The following is a 16,917-nucleotide window of genomic DNA, read 5'->3' on the forward strand; positions in this document are numbered from 1 at the left end:
TCCTAGCTTTGGCCAGAGGTAGAAATAAAGGTCTACGAGTAGATTATAAACACCTAGCAAACAACAGTAAAGCTGGGCTGCTGGTGGTGTTCTATGCCTTCCAGTCATTTTTTATCTATACAGATCATAAGGTGAACCTATCATGGCATTTTCTTGGCAAGATTTGTTCAGTGGGGCATGCCTTTGCCCTCCCCTGAGGCTGAGAGTGTGTGACTTGACTTGACTGAGATCACCCAGCTGGTTTCCACAGCCAAGTGGGCATTTGAACACTAGTCTCCTGGAACACTCAACACTCAAACCACTGAACCACATTTCTCACCTATGGAGACCCTAAGATTAACCTATTATGAGGTTTTCTCTCTAGCTGCTTGGCAATTAGTTTTAGCTTTTGCACAAGTGGGTGGGAATTGGAAAAGACACAAAAATGCTGACAGTTTCTTGGCTTTTATTTCAATTTTTATGGGAGCCAAAGTTATATTTTTTGACTGACTCTCTGTCTCTGTCTGTCTCTCACACACATGGGGAGTTTGCAGGCACGTCTTGTGAACATCGACAAAGAGCATCCCGGCCCAGCATTTCAACAACCACAACAGCAACATGGTTCTTTTGAAAAATGGAGTGATTGCAAGGGGAAAGCTTTGAAAAATATGGCAGTCCTGACTGAATCGGGATTGTTGGAAATAACATCAGTTTTTTTTAAAAAAATTGTGTACTATCTCCTTGATTTCAGTGTTGTGCTTGGAAGCAATTCAAACAGGAATTAAGCTCCTGTTACACTACAGTCAGAAATTTACAGCCTGATGCCTATTTACTGGGCAGTGAATCCCACTGAATTCTGCTGTACTGACGCTCAAGCAGTGCTACAGAGGAGTATTTTTGAAGTTCACAGGTTCTCTCTGTGACAGTCCCTCTAGCTACACTCCCCAAAAGGCAGGCAGCTGTGTTGATCTACTTCCACAAATCAGTTGTAGCAGTTTTCATTATCGCCAGAAGCTGTCCTTTTCTAAAGTTAACAAGTCTTAATTGTCTTCTCAAGACCTGGCCATAAAGACAGGGATAGAATGCAATCATATACTTTTGACATGAAAATTCATTTCTCCCTTCCATTACTGTGAGGACGATTGCTAAGTTAAGAGGGAATTCTAAGCAGGGTGGCAGATGATTCAAGGATATTGTTGTTCCCTTGTAACATCACTCGTGATTGTGTGTGTGCATGTGTGTGTGTGAGGAGAATGATACTCCTGGTTGTTTGCCTCTGCAAACCCTTGCTTCACTACCCCACTGTTTTCAAGCAAGTATTCACAGGAATATAATTTAATATTGCAATCCCATTGATTAGGTTTAGTGAAGTTCAGCAGGGTGTCCTCCCAGATAAGTAGGTATGCATTGGATTTGAGTCACAGAGTTATTAAAGAGATCATCTGAAAAACAAAGCCTGAGTTTTAGCTTTTTTGATTGACTATAGAGGATATTTAAAGAGAGTCCAGAACAATTATGCCACCAAATTCAGGTGGTGGGGGGAAGAGTAAGCAAAGAAAGCCAAACAATGGATTGATCATGAGGAATAATATCATTTCACCAGACAGTGATTTTACAGGAGGCAACAATATCCTAAAATCAGAATGTCAAACCCATCAAATCTGGCTCTATGACCACAGAAAGAAATAGCTGATTCAACAGTTAAGTAGGTCATTAAAATTGCCATTTCAGAACCATTACACAACAATACATTTGTTTTAGTGACAGCTGTCCTTAAATTACAAGGGTAAAGAGGTGGTCAGCTGAAATCTGAGCTTCAGGACATGGAACACAAAGTGGTCATAATCTTCTCTGTAGTCAGCCAGCTTAGGTGCAACACACAAGTACTGTAGCACTGCATGATGTATGTGGAGAAATGTGCGATTAGGCTTAAGTGCCCCCAAAACTCCAGCGTCTGCTTAATCTTTACAGTAAAAATGAGTTAACTTTCATACTGCGCCAATTTCACTGCAGTGCAATATGTTTAGATAAAGGTCGTGGCTAGAATGCAGCAGCTGAACTGCACCAGTCTCTTGAAACTGTGACTTGGAAAGCTTATCCAGGGCAAAACTTTGCAAGTTGTAACCCAACATGAGCTAGCGTGAAGCTACTCATTTTTGCAACAAAGCAAAGTGTAATCCATGCACTTTGCCTCTCAGAGTTGCACTTGATGAGACAATGAGCTTGTCTATGAAAAGAAAACAATGGAAAAGTCAACACACTCATTTGAGGTATGATTCTGGACCTTCCAATATTTGCTCTTGTCCAGCTGGTGACTGGCTGCAAAGTCACATTTTGGCTATCTGGAAGGGATGTGATGTCATTTCTGGTTTTGGTTGTGGAGGCAGGGGTCTGGAAAGATATGGTGAGGGGACTTGCTCTAATGGAACAGTTGTTAGACATTTGCTGAAGGGAATACCCTTACATGGCCTCATGTCTTTTTCCCTTATAGGGGAAAAAGCTATTTTCTTAGGAAATGGACCACAGTAGTTTGATGTTGGAAATAATGTGACCAAGGTAGTATGATTATTGTAATTGCAAGAACTGTATCAAATGATTAGCCAAAACAAACTCTGGAGACTGAGTGCTCCTTCACTTTACCACCTGAAGGCAGAAGTATTAAGGAATCCACTTAAAAACAACTCACAATAAATTCTAAAGAGCTACAAGCAGGGCTGACCATAGAGGTGAGTGAGCTGGGTGTTCTTTGAATGTATTTGCATAAATTAAGATGTGAGACCCTATTGATTCAGTGAATCAATAGAATTTACTAAGTCTGGGGTTGGAATCATGCAGCCCTTCAGATGTTGTTGAACTGCCACTTGTAGCAGCCCTAGTCATAATACACAATGGTGAGGAGTACTGTAAACTGCAGTTCAATGTCTACATAGTGATATAGTTCTAACCCCTGAATAAGTCTTATCATTCACCCATTGATTCAATGGATCTCTTCTATTGGGCACTAAAGTGGATTTAGGCCAACAAATTTAGACTAACATAAATTATGTGAGCAAATCTGGGTGAGCTTTGGGTTCATTTATTAGCTCCAGGCTACAAGGAATTAGAAGCATACTGACTAACAGTGTTATCTGTGAATTGGGACCACTTGTCATTAGTTTTAAGTCTGTTTTTAAGTTTGCCTTAAGGAACTACAAGCCTTTGTTTATGGAGTTGGCTTGTTCTAATAAACCCAAGATGAGATTAAACACAGTTTAACATTTGGTAAAGTGCAGTTAGTTGACAACGGAAATGAAAGCTTTTGAATTCCTCCTCCTGGGAATGCTGGAGAAACGTGGGAAGGGCATACAAATCTGAGCATGATTCAGGTAATGATGAACCACACTTTATTATTATTATTATTATTATTAGTAGTAGTATATAGAGCAACTGCAAATAAAATGTTGTGTATTTTTGGCGATGTGATAGTTTAGGTATATTTTCAAAAGGAAAATAATTATTAAGGGGAGGCAGTATTGTGAGAACTGAAATAATTGTCATATGTCAGAGGAATGCTGGAGCAACTCTTTGATGCACTTTAAATTTGGGAACCCTTTAACATTTGTGTACGGTGGCAGTCTGGCACCTGAGTTTGGCAACTCTGTTATATTCAAATTGTACACAAAAGTGATTACAGTACTTTATGCCAGCTTCTGTTTCCAAAGAAGTGGAACTTGCTTAAAACAACATAACTCAGGAATCTATTGTTTGTGTCATTATTTTCACAGTATACTATGCACTTTGATGGTGGCACAGTGAAGCTGACATGTACTACTAACGTCCTTCACCATTAGCTGTTGTTCTCGGAAACAACTGGACACTGTTAAGAAACAGTAGTACATGTTGCTGGTTCAAATGATATGTGTCCATTAGCAAAGAGAGGAACTGCATATTCAATTATGTGTGGTTTAATATTGGGAGTCAGAACTGCTTCACATGTTACAGTGCAGGGAGATAATTCTTCACTAACAGCAGCAGCAGCAGCATTTTCTACACAGGAAATGCTGTTTTCCATGCAAAACAACCATGTATGAACTTTGCACAAAATAAGTCCTGAACTGCAAAGATTACCATCAGCCCAGGAGTCTTCTCATTAGTTTCTGAGCACTCAAAAAATATGTTTGTTTATTTTTACCATTTTCCAAATATTTCCAATTATTATTTTCATCTTTATTACAATGTCCTACATACAAAGCAAAAGAGTATATAGCTTGCAGTGTAAGCCCTGGAAAGCACTAGAGATTTCATGTTTTGAATGAAGCAAATGAATGAATGAGTGAGTCAGTGAAATATTAGCACCCGAAGCATGATGAATCAATAAATCAGTATACATGTTTGGGAGTAGCCACACTGGCCATGCAGCAAAACTCCAATCTAAAATCCACAAAAGAGTGATACCTTTATTAGCCAGCCAAAGTGCACAAAACACATAAAGCACTCTTTTGAAGCCACGGATGAAGGAACCAATGGAGCTTTGAAAGCTTGCATTATGTGTTTTGTGCATTTTGGCTGGGCAATAAAAGTATCTTTCTTTTGTGTGTTTTGGATTTTGTTTTATTTTAATAAATCAGTGGCAACCATACAGCTCAAGTCATCTCTAATAGTAAAGGGAAGAGCTGGAGTCTTTGGGGAAAGGTGACTCTCAAGACATACATACACACAAACAAATACCTAAGTGAATGGCTGAATTAATAAAATAGAACTGAAAAAGAAAAAGAGAGAGAAAGGTAAAAGAGCTATCCATGTCTGAATCTGGAGGAAGCATTAGACATGAGTAAACACCAATTAATGACAGTCATTAGCATCTATTAGGGTGGTTAGTGCCCAAGCTGTTCATTAAGAATAATGGCATGAAATTAAGAAAAGAGTAGCTAGGTTGAAAATCAGATTAAAATATTACAATTAGTTGATCTGTTACAGAGAAAGTGGCCACAGACTTATTATTTGGCTGGGCAGGTAGTGTGGGATTGAGGAAGAGAGAGAGCACATGCAATCTATTCACATTACTGCATTGACAGAAGATGACCTGATAACACTTCTCCATCTCTTCTATTTCCTTGGTCAAATGACAGTGATAAAACCCACATTAAAGCTGAAAACCACATACGCTAAAAGCTGGGGGGGGGGGCAGGGAGAAGTAAGAAGAAGAAAACAGTACAGGGGAAGGAGGACTGCAGCAATAATTCATTTTGAGTCAATTTGGCATTGAACTAATCATGTAGAGCTTTCTCTGTATAATTCCAGAACAACTTTGAACTCTGCTCACTGGAGGACGAAAATAGAACAGCGCTGAAGGATAATTTCCGTATACCAACCTGCACTAAGCTGTTAGCAGCACAAAGATGCAGCTCCTACCCAATGACTAATGCAATCCATCTCCTTCAGTAAAACAGGATGGATGCCTACTGTGTTCCTTAGTCTAATCGGCTACCTGATTAAACCCCTAAGACAGTGCTCATGACACATGAGGCATTGCAAACAATAATTGAAAAGTGATACGATATTATGGTAAAAACCTTTCCCCGTGTTTCCATTTATACAAATCCTTATTATCAGAGGTTTATATGTTGCTCTGAGATTAAATTTGATATCCAAGGTCCCAGACCCTAGAGCAGATTTTCCTTCCTCTCTACAAAATTAAAGGGGAATCCTCTTTTGCCATTTTAGAGATTTAAAAGTGCACTTGAACAGATGATTTGCTTCCTTTGCAATTTAAATATCCTTTAATATACACATCTCTTTTTCAGGAACCCAGCTTATGTGGACTGAATATAAGATTTGCAGTCTATTAGTCACTAATATAGGCTAGTCATAGTGGAGTGATGTTGGTGTCATAAATAAAAATATTGTACACCTCTTGATACCCAAAAGATATCTAGCTGTTTTGTTATATTGCCGTGCTTTACATCTCAAATATGTATGAGGTACACAAACTCAGAACTGTTCTGGGTACCACAAGGGATACTTCCATTTATCTGTTTGCTTAAAGTATAAGCTTATATTTTAGAATTACAATAAAAATCTAAAGCTGGTGAATGATGGTAGTCAGAAAATCTATTTTCTGTCAATCTTTGTGTTACAAATAAGTATCAACATCCATCAAATTGTGGATTTCTTGTTATCACATGTGTACACAATTACTTTGAAACTAGCCTTTTTATCTGAACTCAACACTTTTTGATCATTCACTTTTTATAGAGAATTTAAGTAACATCATTGACAAATTATTGAACTCCAGGATGTTTTGTGTTGTCCTACTGTAGATTCTCTGGCTTGTAGGTTTTTAAAAACTCTTTATAATAAAATGTAGTCAAGGTACCATTCTGCTTACTGTGATCAGGGAAATTGCTATTGAGGCTTTTGAGATCCACTATGCCTTTTATTAAATGCTTCTTGTTTGCAGTTTTATTTTATTACAGTTTGCCCTCCATATCCATCCATGGCTTGAAAATATTTTTAAATAAATATAAATTACAAAGAGCAAACCTTTATTTTATATAAGGAACACCGTTTCATAAGCCACTATATTTAATGGGATGTGAACATCATTGGATTTTGCTATCCACGAAGGTCCTGGTCCACTGTACCTCTTGCTATTTCAATTCACATACACACATATTATAGGAAGACATCAGTACTTACAGCCCTGTTTCCTCACCTTACAACAGCAACAGGAACAGACATTAAGGAACAACCAGGAAAAGAGCTTCATTGAATAATTACTAATCTATTCAAAACCAATCTCTTAGCCTAAGCAATCCAACAGGATGAAAGTGTTAATAAGGAGCTTTTAGTTAGCACCAGGAAAAAAACCCACTGCTAAACAGGATTGCTTTGTCAACACACATATAATGAGAGGTGTGTGGAACTATGCTCTCAATTCTACTCCCAGCTAATTGTGAAGAAGCTTTCCTTTATTACTGGTAAAGGGGTCTAATGTGGAAGCCAATGATGACTGAGAACAAGTAAATTGCTCAAAGGTATTCAAATCACAATGTGATTATTCTAAACATCAGATTCTGATTGCTACTGAATAAATTAAGAATAAATTTCGGAAGTTCTTCTCTTATCCAAATAGACACCTTAGACCCCATTTGCAAGAAAGGTGAGATATAAATGCAATGCAATGCAATCAATCCCTTTATGCATTTGGTACCAAATATATATACATCTAAAACATTCAAATTCCTCACTTCTACAAATATGCATACAGTTGCCCTTTCAGTATCTTTAAAACCTTGTCTATTTACAAATCCCTTAAAGAACAGGAACCTTATTGCATGGCCAAAAAAGCGCAACTTACTGCTTCTGGGATCCAGTCGCTTCTGGGATGCAGTCGGGAATTATCACATGGAAATGCCACCGATGTCGCCGGGCAGCTGCATCCTGGCTCCCAGCCATGCTCAGCCAGTCGATTTACAAACACAGTGGCATCGGTGACATTTTACAGGCGATAATTCCCGGCTGCATCCCATAAGTGACTGTATCTCAGAAAGGGCAAGCTTTTTTGACCTTGTGATAAGGTCCCAGGTCCAATTTTGACATATAATAGTTCTACATTCAGATACTAATCTGGTAACATCTGAAGGACTAAAAGCAAAGTGGGGAGTAGCAGCTGGCTGATTCCCTTAGATTACGTCCCTTAGACACTGCATTGACAGTAGTCAGAACTGTATGAAAAAGAAAGCTGTCAAGACAGATCTCTTCCAGCAGGCCTTCCTGGAATAGATCCCGGCCATGTAACGCTCCCCCCACAGTCATATACAAGTAAAGACTCTGCCCACCATTATTTTATTATTGTAGTATTGTTTTTAGATTTTTATCGTCTGTAATTTTAATGGATGGAATTGTTTAATCCTTTTTTAAGGGGGGGATTGTATATATTGTATTTTTTTAAAGGTGGTGAGCCGCTTTGATTGTGGAAACAAAAAGCGAGATATAAATTAAAGTTTTATTTTTATTATTTTTATGTGTTGCAGGCTATGAGTAAAGGTTTTTATTTTACATACATGCATTTTTACTCCAGGGACTGATTTCACTTCTTAGTGGTTCACCATGGCAGAACTGAATGTGTTATTTTGGGCTTACTTTTCAAGAAAAATTCTATTATGATTTTGTTTTCAATTGTCACATGACTAAACACATTTGGTAGGGCTTATTCATTTTAGGGGAGCACACTTCCAGGTAAGTACACTTGATTACAGCCTTAGCGTACTGTAGTATATTTTTGCTTTGGGGTTTTCTTTAGTCCACACTTTTCAGAGTGACCTGCTGTTTTTGCCTGTGGATGTCTGAGTACCTTTCTGAAAAGGCAATAAGGGGGAGAAAGCCTTTCAATTTCCTAAATCATTTAATGAAAGATATATGCTTAATTTGGAAGTTCACAGCAAAAATCTGTATTTCTCTCAGACTTTTTGCCCTCTCTTCATGTATGAATCAAAAAGACCTGGGAAGTCACTGCTTAAAGTAATTTGCTTTAAATGTCTGTTTGTGCTCTTTCAAAGCATAACCCAGTTCAAAAGGATGCAAAATGATTTTGTCAGGAAAACTGAACACTTTGAACTGAAGAAGTGCACTCCAAGAGATTTTCTTTGAAGCCAAGAAAGTTGAACTGACTTCAATCTGTTGAGATGGGAAATGGACAGATGAGAGTGAGCTTATATATATTTAAAAAAAAAAACCAAAACATCAGGATTGTGATTATATGCTAGATGAAAATCCTAAAGTCTTAGGTATATTATGGTTGGTGGATAATAAAGTGTGCTTGGCTGACACCTTAGCCTTGAGACAAGGATGCATTCATGTAAGGACAGGTGGAATGTAAAATAATGGTTTACTCTCATCATTACCTGTTTACGACTACTCCTGAGTCTTCATTTTGACCTCTGGACTATGTGAGGCAGAGATGAACATGTTCCAATGATCCAAACGGAGGACATTTTGTACAACTCCAGACTTTCTGATGGACCACACTGATGTGTGTGGGTACTGACCTGAACTCATGTTTTGGACAACTACAAGTCACTTGTATTATTATTATTAGTAGTATTAGTATTAGTATTAGTATTTTGGGGTAAGGTCTCCCTGAAAGAATGGTTATGCATCAACAATTACCTTTCCTCCTTTTAGCCTATGGGTTCATATGGTTTATAGAATTCAGTCCAACTAAGATTCTTTAAAACATGTAATATTATATTTAAAAAGCTATGGAGTCATGTATATAAAGTACTTGTGTTGTTCTTCCAGAGAGTGTGCAGGAAACCTGAGGAAAGGTTATTTATGTGTTGTGTAAACAGCTTTGGGGAGAGTTAGTGGAATTTCTCCAGGAAAGGAATTCTGAGGATTGAAATGCCCAGTTGTGGGTGTTTCATAGAATTATAGAGTTGGAAGAGATCAGCAGGGCCATCCAGTCCAACTCCTTGCCATTCAGGAATGCATGACCAAAACACTCCCCATCGATGGTCGTGCAGTTTCTGTTTAAAAACCTCCAAAGGAGGAGATTCCACCACAATTCAAGGCAATGTATTCCATTGTTGAACAGCTCTTACTGCCAAGAAGGTCCTCCTAAAGTTAATGTAGAATCTCTTTTCCTGTAGTTTGAATCCATTGATCCATGTCCTTGGTTCTTCAACTATAGCTAAAGTTTCACCTACCCCCTTCTCTGTCTCTCTTCCTGTCATACATTAATACACACACCCTTCCCACAGAAGGATGTAAAAGAATGCCATTGGATGCAAGAGCCTTGGCATCAGTAGCCTTTTTACATCTCTTGAGGCTGGCTGAGAGGAGAACTGGACTTCACCTTAAGAACATACATATCAGCAAGACTTCCAGGATATTTGAGATGAAAGAAATAGGCACAGAACAATTTGCACATTTTGAAATGTGAATGACTAAAACTTTAGTCAACACTAAAATCTGTGAATTAGGTTAAATGCATAAATAAATGCACCTATCAGGAAACATATGTGAAAAAAATGCACACGAATTTCCATGTGACTCCCCCTCCCAAGTCATACAATTTAGTATGTAACATGGACAGGAAATTTGTATTCCTATTCTCAGCCCTCCTCTACTCAGGTGAAACAAACAGATCAAGGCAATTTCCCTGCCCAGATCTCAGACAGGTTTCCTTTCTCAGCAGCAAGCAGGGAACATGTTTTTATCTCTCAGCTGCAGCAGATCTGAATAAACCTGTCCACTGTGCCAATGTTGAGAAAAGGAGCTATCTTGTTTATGTTTCTTGTTTAGCATCTGGACTAGTTTTTGGTCTAAACCTTTCGTAACACATGAATATAACACAGCACAACTGAGTATATTGTTGTTAACTGCTGTCAACTGACTTATGACAACCCTATGAATAAGAGACCTCCAAGTCATCCTATTATCAACAGGTCTTGCAGTCTCAGGGCTGTGGCTTTGTTGATTGAATCTATCCATCTGCAGAGGGGCCCTCCTCTCTTCCTACTCCCTTCTACTTTGTCAAACATTATTGTCTTTTCTATTGAGTCATGCCTTCTCATATGTCCAAAGTACCAAGGAAAAGAAGAGGGCTAACAATCTATGAAGCTAGACTCTATTAAAGTATCAGATTGAACAATACATCCAATATTAACTGTAAACTGTGAACACTGGTCACATTCCTAAATATGCACAAGAAAATTGATAGCTACAAAACACAGTCAATTAGCAAAATAGCAACAGCAGCTTCATTTATATACTGCTTCATACCACTCTGAGCAGTCTCTAAGCGGTTTACAACTGTAAGCTAACTGCCCCCAACAAGCTGGGTACTCATTTTAGCAACCTAAGAAGGATGCCAGGCTGAGTCAACCCTGAGCCCCAGGCTGGTATTGAATTCACAACCTTGTGGTTTGTGAGTGAGTGACTACAGTATTGGCATTTACTGGTGTTTCTGGCTTAATAAAGCTGCTCCTACAGGTCTTAATAACATGGGAGACCCTACCAACAGCAGTCCTATGGTCAACATAGCCCCTTGTGTCACAGGAGCACAATTTCACCACCATTAAAAAGTAGTGCCAAGGTGAGTACTGCATATATATTTATGTGTGTTATAGTGCCTGAAAGCCCTCCTTCCATCCCAGCTGCCACTGCCCTGGGCTCAGAGGGAAAGAAAAAGAGGCAGATACAGCTCCCTCATGTCTGGGCCTAGAAGTAAAGAAATGGCCCTTTCTCCATCCCAGCTGCCTCTGCCCTGGCCTTGGAGCAAGAGAACCTCTTCCCACATTTCCATTCCCTTTTCCTTCTGCGTAATTAGGTTCCCAGCCTGAGGGCAGGGAACTGTTTTGTTGTTCATTTACTTGCAAAACACCATGTACAGTAATGGCGCTATATAAAGAGATGATGGTGGTGGTGGTGGTTATGATGATGATAATTGTCATAACAGATCACAAACATTTAAAAAAAAACCCTGGGTTGGTTTAAAAAATGTATTCAACTCATATAAATACTATTTTGTGCTTTGCACTGGAGCAACATATGAGGTAAACCAAAGTTAACCCAAATATGTTCATTCATGAGCACAAGGTCTTCCAGGAGCAGCATGAGAATTGCTGTAGCATCTACTTCAAATAGCACTTGCACACGCCTTTGAAGAAAAATACTAATGTCAGTTTTCCTTCTGTTCATGGGTCTTGGGGTCCAATTCAACCATTTCTCAGAACAAGATGGAAATGAATTTCCAATGACTCATATTAGCATCCTTCCTCATATGTGAGTATAGTTATAAAAATTGGTCTACATTTTCTGCAGCTGGGTAATTTGGCAAGGTCCATTTGATGCTTGCAGCAAAAATACAGGATCAAAGAAGAGCCACTAAGAATTCATCCGATTCCTTTCTGAAGTAATATTTGAGTGCTCCAACATTATCCCTGTTCTGCATATTGAAGCAGAAAATATTTTGAGTATAAACCGTGCCCAGAAAAGTCAAAAACTGATCAGAGTCTCCATTGAAAATGGTAACTAGAAAGTCTATTTGTATTATGGTAGTTTAGTAAGTAATTTCCAAGTTAAACAATTCCCTTAATTGCCTTGGCAATCTTCCCTCTCTTTTATTATGCATTCAACAATCATTGGTATTGCATTTTCCAATTTTAAAATTGATGAGTGGAGGCCACAAATCACACAAGTGCCCTTTACTGACATGACTAATTAATTACATGGAAGTGATGATAAAATGGCAATGTAAATTATGCAGAAAGCAATCATGATAGCAGAGGTTATGATTAGAATGAACATTGGGGAACACATCTTTCTCTCATTTGTTCAACATCAGGTTCAATGGCAGATTCTGCCCAATGGAAACAACTCTCTTTTCTGACTTGTGAAAAGAATACCAGAGAAATGGACATTTCTGCAGATGTGGTGGATTGACCCAGAAGTCGTAGAATGGACCACCAGTAAACCTGTTTGATTTCAATGAAATAAAATTGGCCCAGGATCTAATGCCAGGATCCAATAGCAACATATTGCTTGCAAAATGGTCTGGTACGTGGTCTGATATATAAGCAGGGATACTTTTTTGCCCTTTGCACAAGGAGGTGCTAGTAAGGAGAGGAGAAGGCTGCCCACTTGAAGCCATTTTTGGAAGTAAGAAACAGGATGCTCATACTGTCTTGTCCTCTCCATTACCATCTTTTCCTTTTTCCTCACTTTCACAATTGACACTACCACCACCTTTGCCTCCATTACCACTGTAACTGCACCAATATACGGCCCTAGCCAAATATCTATAACTATAACTATATCTCATGTTTGTAGTGGGACTTCCACCCTTTGCAGGTAGAGCAAAATCCAGAGCTATTTGCTACAGATGTATTTAAAAGGCCACTAAAGTTAGTTAGTGTTATGGTTACATTTATTAAAAATTAACCCTTCACTTTTCCATTAGTTATTGTACCTCATTCCTAGATAGGTACCAGTGAAATTTAGTGTCATTTAAAAAAGCTTTGACATTGATATTAATGTTTTAAAAATTCCTGGTCAACCAGAAAACCAAAATGCCAGTTCATTTAGTAAACATTATATAAACCAAAGTGGATCAGGAAAGACTGCAGAAAACATCATATAAGGAGCAAGCTTAGATTAGAAAAGAGGTGGAGTGAAGATAGGAGGAAGGAACATCAACAGTGTAAGATATGCAGATGACACCATATTACTAGTAGAAAACATCATAGACTTTGAACAATTACTAAGGAAGGCCAAGGAAGAAAGTGCAAAGGCAGGCTTAATGCAGAACACAAAGAAAACAAAAATAATGACCACAGAGGACCTACATAAACCCAACCTAGATAATGTGGGAATTGAAATAATCAAAGATATCCTGTACCTTGGATCAGACACTGATCAGAATAGAAACTGTACTCAAGAGATAAGAAGACTTCAAATGTAAAGGCAACTCTGAAAGAACTAGCCAAAATCTGAAGGAGCAAAGATATACAAGTAAGCACTAAATAATCCAGGCCATGGTATTACCTATCACCATGTATGGATGTGAGAGCTAGACACTGAAAAAAGAAGATAAAAAGAAAATAACTCAATTGAGATGTGGTGCTGGAGAAAAGTCCTGAGGATACTGTGGACAGCCAAAAAGACAAACAAATGGATCCTTGAACAGATCAAGCTTGGAACAATGCTAGAAGCCAAGATGATGAAACTGAGGCTATCATACTTTGGCCGTATAATGAGAAGTAATGGCTCATTAGGGAGTCTTGGAGATGTTTCAACCACAGAGTCACCTTGAGTTGAGGTTGACTTGAGGGCAGTTAACAACAACAACAACAACAACAACAACAACAACAACAACAACATGTAAATCATTAGCTACTTTTAGAAGAGAAATGATTTGGAAACTGAGGGGCAGAATCACAGGGAGGCAAGAGGAATATGTAACACAGGAAGCCACCTTCAACTGAGACAGACTACTGGTCCATCCAGCTCACTGCTCTATGGCATAGACTGTTCACTGATTGGTAGCATCTCTCAAATATGGCTTTTAAAGCAGCCAGAAAACCTAGGCAGAGCACTAGGATGTGCTTTTGTATTGCCATTTCACCTCAATTAAGACTTTCAGACTTAAACATAGATAAGCATAGATAATGCTGATCAAACCCACAAACTAGCTGCCATTGTATCCTGGCAAAAAGAATGGAGTACACTAATCCAAGATGCTCTAAATTGTGAATTACTGGGTATAAAAAAACTGAAATTCTTGCCAGAGCAATTCTCAGTCATTCATTAGTTGGCATGACAGTACTAAGAAACCTGAATATTTCTACTTTCCATCAAGCACTGACACATCCTTTCCAGAAAATAGCGTTGACATTTTTACTGCTCTTGTTCCTAGAATACCATTTCAAGAGACACCTTGTTTTTTCACTTTCAAACACTATCTGTTTCTGGACTTTGGGACTGAGGACAAAACTACATACTATACTCAGTCACCTTTTGTGCCCCCTACCCCTACAGGATGCCTTTAAAGTGTGAAAAGATTTTTTGTGGGTTTTTTGGGCTATGTGGCCATGTTCTAGAAGATTTTCTTCCTGACATTTCACCAGGATCTGTGGCTGGCGAAACGTCAGGAAGAAAATCTTCTAGAACATGGCCACATAGCCTGAAAAACTGACAAAAAAACTATGGATGCCAGCCATGAAAGCCTTTGACTTCACATTGTGAAAAGATTGTCTGAAAATCACTGCCAGCTAGTTAATGACTGCCCTAACTGCTGCAAAAAATATGGGCGCTGTAGCTGATTTGCTCCCAGTACTCTGCAAACCCTGTTTGTTTGTTTATTGTTTTAAAGGCTGTTTCTGGTGAAAAAGCAAAACCAGAAGTGACAATATGAGACTTCCAGGCACCAGGAGATCTGAATTAGACTGGTCATCTTGACTACTGTAAACCCATTAAACAAATTATTGAATGGTGAGTCAACACTTATGTAATCCTAGGATTCAAAATGTCTACTATACAGCAGATTGAATTCAGAAATGTGCTTTGCCCCTGTGCAGTTGCCAATGCTTGCTTTAGAGTAAACACAGACACTTATCTGAACTGGGACCACCAAATGTAGATAAAGGAAATATACACCTTTCTCCTGCAGTGGTTTTTGTTCCTCAGCTCTATCTCCTATAATATTTATTTAATTTATTTCCTTTTCCCCAACATGGAACTAAAGTAGGCTCATATCATGAATTTTCAAAAGTGCATCTAAAATAATCTAATGGTCAATTAAAAAAACCAATAACAAACTACCATATTAAAAATCAGTAATCTAAAATAATGTAAAATCATTTAAACTATGTGGGATAGTAAAGAAAATACAAAACAAAATAATAGTTGGTTCTAATGGAGTTTTCTCCCCCCACACCCCCAATATGGGGCAGGGTGTTATCAGTACGCTGATGACACCCAAATATACTTCTTCGTGTCCCGATCAGCAGCTATGACGACAGATGGCATTTCTCCCCTCAATCAGTGTCTTGAAGCAGTAATGGGCTGGATGAGGAAAAACAAGCTCAAGCTGAATCCAGACAAAATGAAGGTATTTACAGTAGGAGCCCCCAAACCAGGTATAGGGTTGCAACCTCCAGTCCTAGATGGGGTCACGCTCTCCACAAAGGACTGTGTTTGCAGTCTGGGGGTGCTCCTAGATCAGTCGTTTCACATGACGAACCAAGTGAATGCGACGATCAGGAGCACCTGTTATCAGCTCCGGCTGATAAGCCAGCTGCGCCCTTTCCTGGAAGTAAAGGACCTAGAAACTGTTGTACATTCACAACTTAATTTCTGTAATGCGCTCTACATGGGGCTACCCTTGTGCCTAGTCCGGAAACTTCAACTAGTGCAAAATATGGCAGCAAGGCTGGTTGCCGGAAAAACCAGGAGTGACCGAATAACACCCATTCTAAAATCTCTTCATTGGCTGCCTATTAGTTTCCGGGCACAGTACAAGGTGTTAGTTATAACCTTTAAAGCCCTAAATGGCTTGGACCCAACCTATTTGAGGGATCGCCTGCTCCCATATAATCTGCCCCGCACCCTCAGATCCTCTGGGAGGAATCTATTGCAGCCTTTAAAAACCAGACTAACTGCTACCTCCCAGAGGGCCTTCTCTGCAATTGCTCCCAGACTATGAAATGGCCTGCAGGACGAGATCCATCAAATTGCCAGCTCAAGATGGATCTCTTCCGGCAGGCCTTTCCTGAATAAAAGTTTCTGGCCACAGATTGATCATCCCTCACATCATGTTTTAGCCCACCGCTGTCCTCATTATATTTTTGCTGTGTTATTAATAGATATTTTAATTGTATCATGTTTAATCCTGTTTTAAGGGGGAATTTGGAACATAATGTTGAATGTGGTTATTTTAATGTGTTGTGAGCTGCTTTGATTGTCTCGTCACAGAAAAGAGGGATAAAAATAAAAGTTTTATTATTTTTTAGTTATGGTGTGTGTCTGTGTACAAGTATGAGCATGTGTCTTGGGCTTCAACAATGTTAAGGTGGTAACAATGTAAAAATGACAGCTGAAACGTTATGAACTGCTTACTAGGTAACAAATCAAGTTCAGTATTATGAAAGAGGAACTGACTTGGAAATATAAAAGATGAAATTGCAAAGATGAAATCTGTATTAAAAATATTCCATTCAGTTAGTACAGAAAGGGCCTGCTTACGCACATACCTAGTAGTGTGGAACCTGTTTCCTCATAGTACAAACCTGTGCTACTGGTGTGAACATCTTAATAATTAAAACTTATTGTTTTAATTATTGTTTAATATTGTTTTAATAATTAAAATCAGAAGAGCCCTGCTGGAGAAAATCAAAGGCCCATTTGTCCCAGCATCCCACTCCCCACAGTGGCCAACCAAATGCCTCTAGGAAG

General features: G+C 38.8%; 1 protein-coding gene across 4 annotated transcripts in view; it reads right to left on the minus strand.

Moving 5' to 3' along the window:
* The window catches only part of LOC149311395 (adhesion G protein-coupled receptor B3), a 640,955-nt gene that overhangs the window by 20,140 nt on the left and 603,898 nt on the right, over positions 1-16,917 (minus strand). The window lies entirely within an intron of this gene.

This window comes from Sceloporus occidentalis, unplaced genomic scaffold (assembly GCF_023333645.1).
Source record: "Sceloporus occidentalis isolate IW3139 unplaced genomic scaffold, rSceOcc1.0.p SCAF_6, whole genome shotgun sequence".
Classification (NCBI taxonomy): Eukaryota; Metazoa; Chordata; class Lepidosauria; order Squamata; family Phrynosomatidae; genus Sceloporus; species Sceloporus occidentalis.